This window comes from Hypomesus nipponensis, chromosome 24, assembly GCF_054491055.1.
Source record: "Hypomesus nipponensis isolate SF chromosome 24, ASM5449105v1, whole genome shotgun sequence".
NCBI classification, from domain to species: domain Eukaryota; kingdom Metazoa; phylum Chordata; class Actinopteri; order Osmeriformes; family Osmeridae; genus Hypomesus; species Hypomesus nipponensis.
The window spans coordinates 200001-207500 of NC_140384.1; the positions used below are offsets into that span (position 1 = coordinate 200001).

The 7500-nt window shown below is 47.1% G+C and overlaps 23 non-coding genes and 2 pseudogenes across 23 annotated transcripts; all 25 read right to left on the minus strand.

Moving 5' to 3' along the window:
• Window positions 1-116: 116 nt before the first annotated feature.
• On the minus strand, window positions 117-235 carry LOC146227741 (5S ribosomal RNA). The gene has a single exon (XR_014746478.1). It is a non-coding gene; the product is annotated as a 5S ribosomal RNA (ribosomal RNA).
• Window positions 236-407: 172 nt separating this feature from the next.
• LOC146227742 (5S ribosomal RNA) lies at window positions 408-526 on the minus strand. Its single transcript, XR_014746480.1, has one exon. It is a non-coding gene; the product is annotated as a 5S ribosomal RNA (ribosomal RNA).
• Window positions 527-698: 172 nt separating this feature from the next.
• On the minus strand, window positions 699-817 carry LOC146227743 (5S ribosomal RNA). Its single transcript, XR_014746482.1, has one exon. It is a non-coding gene; the product is annotated as a 5S ribosomal RNA (ribosomal RNA).
• A 174-nt stretch (window positions 818-991) lies between these two features.
• Window positions 992-1110, minus strand: LOC146227744 (5S ribosomal RNA). Its single transcript, XR_014745570.1, has one exon. It is a non-coding gene; the product is annotated as a 5S ribosomal RNA (ribosomal RNA).
• Window positions 1111-1286: 176 nt separating this feature from the next.
• LOC146227745 (5S ribosomal RNA) lies at window positions 1287-1405 on the minus strand. Its single transcript, XR_014746484.1, has one exon. It is a non-coding gene; the product is annotated as a 5S ribosomal RNA (ribosomal RNA).
• Window positions 1406-1577: 172 nt separating this feature from the next.
• On the minus strand, window positions 1578-1696 carry LOC146227746 (5S ribosomal RNA). Its single transcript, XR_014746486.1, has one exon. It is a non-coding gene; the product is annotated as a 5S ribosomal RNA (ribosomal RNA).
• Window positions 1697-1870: 174 nt separating this feature from the next.
• LOC146227747 (5S ribosomal RNA) lies at window positions 1871-1989 on the minus strand. Its single transcript, XR_014743146.1, has one exon. It is a non-coding gene; the product is annotated as a 5S ribosomal RNA (ribosomal RNA).
• A 178-nt stretch (window positions 1990-2167) lies between these two features.
• On the minus strand, window positions 2168-2286 carry LOC146227748 (5S ribosomal RNA). The gene has a single exon (XR_014744772.1). It is a non-coding gene; the product is annotated as a 5S ribosomal RNA (ribosomal RNA).
• Window positions 2287-2464: 178 nt separating this feature from the next.
• On the minus strand, window positions 2465-2583 carry LOC146227749 (5S ribosomal RNA). The gene has a single exon (XR_014746489.1). It is a non-coding gene; the product is annotated as a 5S ribosomal RNA (ribosomal RNA).
• Window positions 2584-2761: 178 nt separating this feature from the next.
• Window positions 2762-2880, minus strand: LOC146227750 (5S ribosomal RNA). Its single transcript, XR_014744798.1, has one exon. It is a non-coding gene; the product is annotated as a 5S ribosomal RNA (ribosomal RNA).
• Window positions 2881-3052: 172 nt separating this feature from the next.
• Window positions 3053-3171, minus strand: LOC146227751 (5S ribosomal RNA). Its single transcript, XR_014746326.1, has one exon. It is a non-coding gene; the product is annotated as a 5S ribosomal RNA (ribosomal RNA).
• A 180-nt stretch (window positions 3172-3351) lies between these two features.
• Window positions 3352-3470, minus strand: LOC146227752 (5S ribosomal RNA). The gene has a single exon (XR_014746491.1). It is a non-coding gene; the product is annotated as a 5S ribosomal RNA (ribosomal RNA).
• A 182-nt stretch (window positions 3471-3652) lies between these two features.
• Window positions 3653-3771, minus strand: LOC146227753 (5S ribosomal RNA). Its single transcript, XR_014744799.1, has one exon. It is a non-coding gene; the product is annotated as a 5S ribosomal RNA (ribosomal RNA).
• Window positions 3772-3957: 186 nt separating this feature from the next.
• On the minus strand, window positions 3958-4076 carry LOC146227754 (5S ribosomal RNA). The gene has a single exon (XR_014746493.1). It is a non-coding gene; the product is annotated as a 5S ribosomal RNA (ribosomal RNA).
• A 172-nt stretch (window positions 4077-4248) lies between these two features.
• LOC146227755 (5S ribosomal RNA) lies at window positions 4249-4367 on the minus strand. Its single transcript, XR_014746496.1, has one exon. It is a non-coding gene; the product is annotated as a 5S ribosomal RNA (ribosomal RNA).
• A 182-nt stretch (window positions 4368-4549) lies between these two features.
• On the minus strand, window positions 4550-4668 carry LOC146227756 (5S ribosomal RNA). The gene has a single exon (XR_014744785.1). It is a non-coding gene; the product is annotated as a 5S ribosomal RNA (ribosomal RNA).
• Window positions 4669-4846: 178 nt separating this feature from the next.
• Window positions 4847-4965, minus strand: LOC146227757 (5S ribosomal RNA; annotated as a pseudogene).
• Window positions 4966-5147: 182 nt separating this feature from the next.
• Window positions 5148-5266, minus strand: LOC146227758 (5S ribosomal RNA). The gene has a single exon (XR_014744801.1). It is a non-coding gene; the product is annotated as a 5S ribosomal RNA (ribosomal RNA).
• Window positions 5267-5438: 172 nt separating this feature from the next.
• Window positions 5439-5557, minus strand: LOC146227759 (5S ribosomal RNA). The gene has a single exon (XR_014746498.1). It is a non-coding gene; the product is annotated as a 5S ribosomal RNA (ribosomal RNA).
• Window positions 5558-5729: 172 nt separating this feature from the next.
• LOC146227760 (5S ribosomal RNA) lies at window positions 5730-5848 on the minus strand. The gene has a single exon (XR_014746500.1). It is a non-coding gene; the product is annotated as a 5S ribosomal RNA (ribosomal RNA).
• Window positions 5849-6030: 182 nt separating this feature from the next.
• Window positions 6031-6149, minus strand: LOC146227761 (5S ribosomal RNA). Its single transcript, XR_014744797.1, has one exon. It is a non-coding gene; the product is annotated as a 5S ribosomal RNA (ribosomal RNA).
• A 178-nt stretch (window positions 6150-6327) lies between these two features.
• Window positions 6328-6446, minus strand: LOC146227762 (5S ribosomal RNA; annotated as a pseudogene).
• A 182-nt stretch (window positions 6447-6628) lies between these two features.
• LOC146227763 (5S ribosomal RNA) lies at window positions 6629-6747 on the minus strand. The gene has a single exon (XR_014744802.1). It is a non-coding gene; the product is annotated as a 5S ribosomal RNA (ribosomal RNA).
• Window positions 6748-6919: 172 nt separating this feature from the next.
• Window positions 6920-7038, minus strand: LOC146227764 (5S ribosomal RNA). Its single transcript, XR_014744803.1, has one exon. It is a non-coding gene; the product is annotated as a 5S ribosomal RNA (ribosomal RNA).
• A 186-nt stretch (window positions 7039-7224) lies between these two features.
• Window positions 7225-7343, minus strand: LOC146227765 (5S ribosomal RNA). The gene has a single exon (XR_014746502.1). It is a non-coding gene; the product is annotated as a 5S ribosomal RNA (ribosomal RNA).
• Between the last annotated feature and the right edge of the window lie 157 nt (window positions 7344-7500).

Consider the following 7500-nt stretch of genomic DNA (forward strand, 5'->3'; position numbering starts at 1 on the left):
TCTCTCTCTCTCTCTCTCTCTCTCTCGTGTCAAAATGAAAACAGCTTCCAGCCCCTTTCATGAAGGACTACTTGTGCATATTGCAAGATGTCAGTTTCTAAGTGAATGAGCAAAAGAGCATACAGCACCTGGTATTCCCAGGCGGTCTCCCATCCAAGTACTAACCAGGCCCGACCCTGCTTAGCTTCCGAGATCAGACGAGATCGGGCGTTGCCAGGCTGGTATGGCCGTACGAAATAAGTTGACAACCATAGGCTACTTATCCATATACAGATTTAGCAATTGACAATGCAAGGTGGTCTCTCTCTCTCTCTCTCGTGTCAAAATGAAAACAGCTTCCAGCCCCTTTCATGAAGGACTACTTGTGCATATTGCAAGATTTCAGTTTCTAAGTGAATGAGCAAAAGAGCATACAGCACCTGGTATTCCCAGGCGGTCTCCCATCCAAGTACTAACCAGGCCCGACCCTGCTTAGCTTCCGAGATCAGACGAGATCGGGCGTTGCCAGGCTGGTATGGCCGTACGAAATAAGTTGACAACCATAGGCTACTTATCCATATACAGATTTAGCAATTGACAATGCAAGGTGGTCTCTCTCTCTCTCTCTCGTGTCAAAATGAAAACAGCTTCCAGCCCCTTTCATGAAGGACTACTTGTGCATATTGCAAGATTTCAGTTTCTAAGTGAATGAGCAAAAGAGCATACAGCACCTGGTATTCCCAGGCGGTCTCCCATCCAAGTACTAACCAGGCCCGACCCTGCTTAGCTTCCGAGATCAGACGAGATCGGGCGTTGCCAGGCTGGTATGGCCGTACGAAATAAGTTGACAACCATAGGCTACTTATCCATATACAGATTTAGCAATTGACAATGCAAGGTGGTCTCTCTCTCTCTCTCTCTCGTGTCAAAATGAAAACAGCTTCCAGCCCCTTTCATGAAGGACTACTTGTGCATATTGCAAGATTTCAGTTTCTAAGTGAATGAGCAAAAGAGCATACAGCACCTGGTATTCCCAGGCGGTCTCCCATCCAAGTACTAACCAGGCCCGACCCTGCTTAGCTTCCGAGATCAGACGAGATCGGGCGTTGCCAGGCTGGTATGGCCGTAAAATAAGGTGACAACCATAGGCTACTTATCCATATACAGATTTGGCAATTGACAATGCAAGGTGGTCTCTCTCTCTCTCTCTCTCTCTCGTGTCAAAATGAAAACAGCTTCCAGCCCCTTTCATGAAGGACTACTTGTGCATATTGCAAGATGTCAGTTTCTAAGTGAATGAGCAAAAGAGCATACAGCACCTGGTATTCCCAGGCGGTCTCCCATCCAAGTACTAACCAGGCCCGACCCTGCTTAGCTTCCGAGATCAGACGAGATCGGGCGTTGCCAGGCTGGTATGGCCGTACGAAATAAGTTGACAACCATAGGCTACTTATCCATATACAGATTTAGCAATTGACAATGCAAGGTGGTCTCTCTCTCTCTCTCTTGTGTCAAAATGAAAACAGCTTCCAGCCCATTTCATGAAGGACTACTTGTGCATATTGCAAGATTTCAGTTTCTAAGTGAATGAGCAAAGGAGCATACAGCACCTGGTATTCCCAGGCGGTCTCCCATCCAAGTACTAACCAGGCCCGACCCTGCTTAGCTTCCGAGATCAGACGAGATCGGGCGTTGCCAGGCTGGTATGGCCGTACGAAATAAGTTGACAACCATAGGCTACTTATCCATATACAGATTTAGCAATTGACAATGCAAGGTGGTCTCTCTCTCTCTCTCTCTCGTGTCAAAATGAAAACAGCTTCCAGCCCCTTTCATGAAGGACTACTTGTGCATATTGCAAGATTTCAGTTTCTAAGTGAATGAGCAAAAGAGCATACAGCACCTGGTATTCCCAGGCGGTCTCCCATCCAAGTACTAACCAGGCCCAACCCTGCTTAGCTTCCGAGATCAGACGAGATCGGGCGTTGCCAGGCTGGTATGGCCGTACGAAATAAGTTGACAACCATAGGCTACTTATCCATATACAGATTTAGCAATTGACAATGCAAGGTGGTCTCTCTCTCTCTCTCTCTCTCTCGTGTCAAAATGAAAACAGCTTCCAGCCCCTTTCATGAAGGACTACTTGTGCATATTGCAAGATTTCAGTTTCTAAGTGAATGAGCAAAAGAGCATACAGCACCTGGTATTCCCAGGCGGTCTCCCATCCAAGTACTAACCTGGCCCGACCCTGCTTAGCTTCCGAGATCAGACGAGATCGGGCGTTGCCAGGCTGGTATGGCCGTACGAAATAAGTTGACAACCATAGGCTACTTATCCATATACAGATTTAGCAATTGACAATGCAAGGTGGTCTCTCTCTCTCTCTCTCTCTCTCGTGTCAAAATGAAAACAGCTTCCAGCCCCTTTCATGAAGGACTACTTGTGCATATTGCAAGATTTCAGTTTCTAAGTGAATGAGCAAAAGAGCATACAGCACCTGGTATTCCCAGGCGGTCTCCCATCCAAGTACTAACCAGGCCCGACCCTGCTTAGCTTCCGAGATCAGACGAGATCGGGCGTTGCCAGGCTGGTATGGCCGTACGAAATAAGTTGACAACCATAGGCTACTTATCCATATACAGATTTAGCAATTGACAATGCAAGGTAGTCTCTCTCTCTCTCTCTCTCTCTCGTGTCAAAATGAAAACAGCTTCCAGCCCCTTTCATGAAGGACTACTTGTGCATATTGCAAGATGTCAGTTTCTAAGTGAATGAGCAAAAGAGCATACAGCACCTGGTATTCCCAGGCGGTCTCCCATCCAAGTACTAACCAGGCCCGACCCTGCTTAGCTTCCGAGATCAGACGTGATCGGGCGTTGCCAGGCTGGTATGGCCGTACGAAATAAGTTGACAACCATAGGCTACTTATCCATATACAGATTTAGCAATTGACAATGCAAGGTGGTCTCTCTCTCTCTCTCTCGTGTCAAAATGAAAACAGCTTCCAGCCCCTTTCATGAAGGACTACTTGTGCATATTGCAAGATGTCAGTTTCTAAGTGAATGAGCAAAAGAGCATACAGCACCTGGTATTCCCAGGCGGTCTCCCATCCAAGTACTAACCAGGCCCGACCCTGCTTAGCTTCCGAGATCAGACGTGATCGGGCGTTGCCAGGCTGGTATGGCCGTTCGAAATAAGTTGACAACCATAGGCTACTTATTCATATACAGATTTAGCAATTGACAATGCAAGGTGGTCTCTCTCTCTCTCTCTCTCTCTCTCGTGTCAAAATGAAAACAGCTTCCAGCCCCTTTCATGAAGGACTACTTGTGCATATTGCAAGATGTCAGTTTCTAAGTGAATGAGCAAAAGAGCATACAGCACCTGGTATTCCCAGGCGGTCTCCCATCCAAGTACTAACCAGGCCCGACCCTGCTTAGCTTCCGAGATCAGACGAGATCGGGCGTTGCCAGGCTGGTATGGCCGTACGAAATAAGTTGACAACCATAGGCTACTTATCCATATACAGATTTAGCAATTGACAATGCAAGGTGGTCTCTCTCTCTCTCTCTCTCTCTCTCTCGTGTCAAAATGAAAACAGCTTCCAGCCCCTTTCATGAAGGACTACTTGTGCATATTGCAAGATGTCAGTTTCTAAGTGAATGAGCAAAAGAGCATACAGCACCTGGTATTCCCAGGCGGTCTCCCATCCAAGTACTAACCAGGCCCGACCCTGCTTAGCTTCCGAGATCAGACGTGATCGGGCGTTGCCAGGCTGGTATGGCCGTACGAAATAAGTTGACAACCATAGGCTACTTATCCATATACAGATTTAGCAATTGACAATGCAAGGTAGTCTCTCTCTCTCTCTCTCTCTCTCTCTCTCTCGTGTCAAAATGAAAACAGCTTCCAGCCCCTTTCATGAAGGACTACTTGTGCATATTGCAAGATGTCAGTTTCTAAGTGAATGAGCAAAAGAGCATACAGCACCTGGTATTCCCAGGCGGTCTCCCATCCAAGTACTAACCAGGCCCGACCCTGCTTAGCTTCCGAGATCAGACGAGATCGGGCGTTGCCAGGCTGGTATGGCCGTACGAAATAAGTTGACAACCATAGGCTACTTATCCATATACAGATTTAGCAATTGACAATGCAAGGTGGTCTCTCTCTCTCTCTCTCGTGTCAAAATGAAAACAGCTTCCAGCCCCTTTCATGAAGGACTACTTGTGCATATTGCAAGATTTCAGTTTCTAAGTGAATGAGCAAAAGAGCATACAGCACCTGGTATTCCCAGGCGGTCTCCCATCCAAGTACTAACCAGGCCCGACCCTGCTTAGCTTCCGAGATCAGACGAGATCGGGCGTTGCCAGGCTGGTATGGCCGTACGAAATAAGTTGACAACCATAGGCTACTTATCCATATACAGATTTAGCAATTGACAATGCAAGGTGGTCTCTCTCTCTCTCTCTCTCTCTCTCTCGTGTCAAAATGAAAACAGCTTCCAGCCCCTTTCATGAAGGACTACTTGTGCATATTGCAAGATTTCAGTTTCTAAGTGAATGAGCAAAAGAGCATACAGCACCTGGTATTCCCAGGCGGTCTCCCATCCAAGTACTAACCTGGCCCGACCCTGCTTAGCTTCCGAGATCAGACGAGATCGGGCGTTGCCAGGCTGGTATGGCCGTACGAAATAAGTTGACAACCATAGGCTACTTATCCATATACAGATTTAGCAATTGACAATGCAAGGTAGTCTCTCTCTCTCTCTCTCTCTCTCGTGTCAAAATGAAAACAGCTTCCAGCCCCTTTCATGAAGGACTACTTGTGCATATTGCAAGATTTCAGTTTCTAAGTGAATGAGCAAAAGAGCATACAGCACCTGGTATTCCCAGGCGGTCTCCCATCCAAGTACTAACCAGGCCCGACCCTGCTTAGCTTCCGAGATCAGACGAGATTGGGCGTTGCCAGGCTGGTATGGCCGTACGAAATAAGTTGACAACCATAGGCTACTTATCCATATACAGATTTAGCAATTGACAATGCAAGGTAGTCTCTCTCTCTCTCTCTCTCTCTCTCTCGTGTCAAAATGAAAACAGCTTCCAGCCCCTTTCATGAAGGACTACTTGTGCATATTGCAAGATGTCAGATTCTAAGTGAATGAGCAAAAGAGCATACAGCACCTGGTATTCCCAGGCGGTCTCCCATCCAAGTACTAACCAGGCCCGACCCTGCTTAGCTTCCGAGATCAGACGTGATCGGGCGTTGCCAGGCTGGTATGGCCGTACGAAATAAGTTGACAACCATAGGCTACTTATCCATATACAGATTTAGCAATTGACAATGCAAGGTGGTCTCTCTCTCTCTCTCTCGTGTCAAAATGAAAACAGCTTCCAGCCCCTTTCATGAAGGACTACTTGTGCATATTGCAAGATGTCAGTTTCTAAGTGAATGAGCAAAAGAGCATACAGCACCTGGTATTCCCAGGCGGTCTCCCATCCAAGTACTAACCAGGCCCGACCCTGCTTAGCTTCCGAGATCAGACGAGATCGGGCGTTGCCAGGCTGGTATGGCCGTACGAAATAAGTTGACAACCATAGGCTACTTATCCATATACAGATTTAGCAATTGACAATGCAAGGTGGTCTCTCTCTCTCTCTCTCGTGTCAAAATGAAAACAGCTTCCAGCCCCTTTCATGAAGGACTACTTGTGCATATTGCAAGATTTCAGTTTCTAAGTGAATGAGCAAAAGAGCATACAGCACCTGGTATTCCCAGGCGGTCTCCCATCCAAGTACTAACCAGGCCCGACCCTGCTTAGCTTCCGAGATCAGACGAGATCGGGCGTTGCCAGGCTGGTATGGCCGTACGAAATAAGTTGACAACCATAGGCTACTTATCCATATACAGATTTAGCAATTGACAATGCAAGGTGGTCTCTCTCTCTCTCTCTCTCTCTCTCTCGTGTCAAAATGAAAACAGCTTCCAGCCCCTTTCATGAAGGACTACTTGTGCATATTGCAAGATTTCAGTTTCTAAGTGAATGAGCAAAAGAGCATACAGCACCTGGTATTCCCAGGCGGTCTCCCATCCAAGTACTAACCTGGCCCGACCCTGCTTAGCTTCCGAGATCAGACGAGATCGGGCGTTGCCAGGCTGGTATGGCCGTACGAAATAAGTTGACAACCATAGGCTACTTATCCATATACAGATTTAGCAATTGACAATGCAAGGTGGTCTCTCTCTCTCTCTCTCTCTCTCGTGTCAAAATGAAAACAGCTTCCAGCCCCTTTCATGAAGGACTACTTGTGCATATTGCAAGATTTCAGTTTCTAAGTGAATGAGCAAAAGAGCATACAGCACCTGGTATTCCCAGGCGGTCTCCCATCCAAGTACTAACCAGGCCCGACCCTGCTTAGCTTCCGAGATCAGACGAGATTGGGCGTTGCCAGGCTGGTATGGCCGTACGAAATAAGTTGACAACCATAGGCTACTTATCCATATACAGATTTAGCAATTGACAATGCAAGGTAGTCTCTCTCTCTCTCTCTCTCTCTCTCTCGTGTCAAAATGAAAACAGCTTCCAGCCCCTTTCATGAAGGACTACTTGTGCATATTGCAAGATGTCAGATTCTAAGTGAATGAGCAAAAGAGCATACAGCACCTGGTATTCCCAGGCGGTCTCCCATCCAAGTACTAACCAGGCCCGACCCTGCTTAGCTTCCGAGATCAGACGTGATCGGGCGTTGCCAGGCTGGTATGGCCGTACGAAATAAGTTGACAACCATAGGCTACTTATCCATATACAGATTTAGCAATTGACAATGCAAGGTGGTCTCTCTCTCTCTCTCTCGTGTCAAAATGAAAACAGCTTCCAGCCCCTTTCATGAAGGACTACTTGTGCATATTGCAAGATGTCAGTTTCTAAGTGAATGAGCAAAAGAGCATACAGCACCTGGTATTCCCAGGCGGTCTCCCATCCAAGTACTAACCAGGCCCGACCCTGCTTAGCTTCCGAGATCAGACGTGATCGGGCGTTGCCAGGCTGGTATGGCCGTACGAAATAAGTTGACAACCATAGGCTACTTATCCATATACAGATTTAGCAATTGACAATGCAAGGTGGTCTCTCTCTCTCTCTCTCTCTCTCTCTCTCTCGTGTCAAAATGAAAACAGCTTCCAGCCCCTTTCATGAAGGACTACTTGTGCATATTGCAAGATGTCAGTTTCTAAGTGAATGAGCAAAAGAGCATACAGCACCTGGTATTCCCAGGCGGTCTCCCATCCAAGTACTAACCAGGCCCGACCCTGCTTAGCTTCCGAGATCAGACGAGATCGGGCGTTGCCAGGCTGGTATGGCCGTACGAAATAAGTTGACAACCATAGGCTACTTATCCATATACAGATTTAGCAATTGACAATGCAAGGTGGTCTCTCTCTCTCTCTCTCTCTCTCTCTCGTGTCAAAATGAAAACAGCTTCCAGCCCCTTTCATGAAGGACTACTTGTGCATATTGCAAGATGT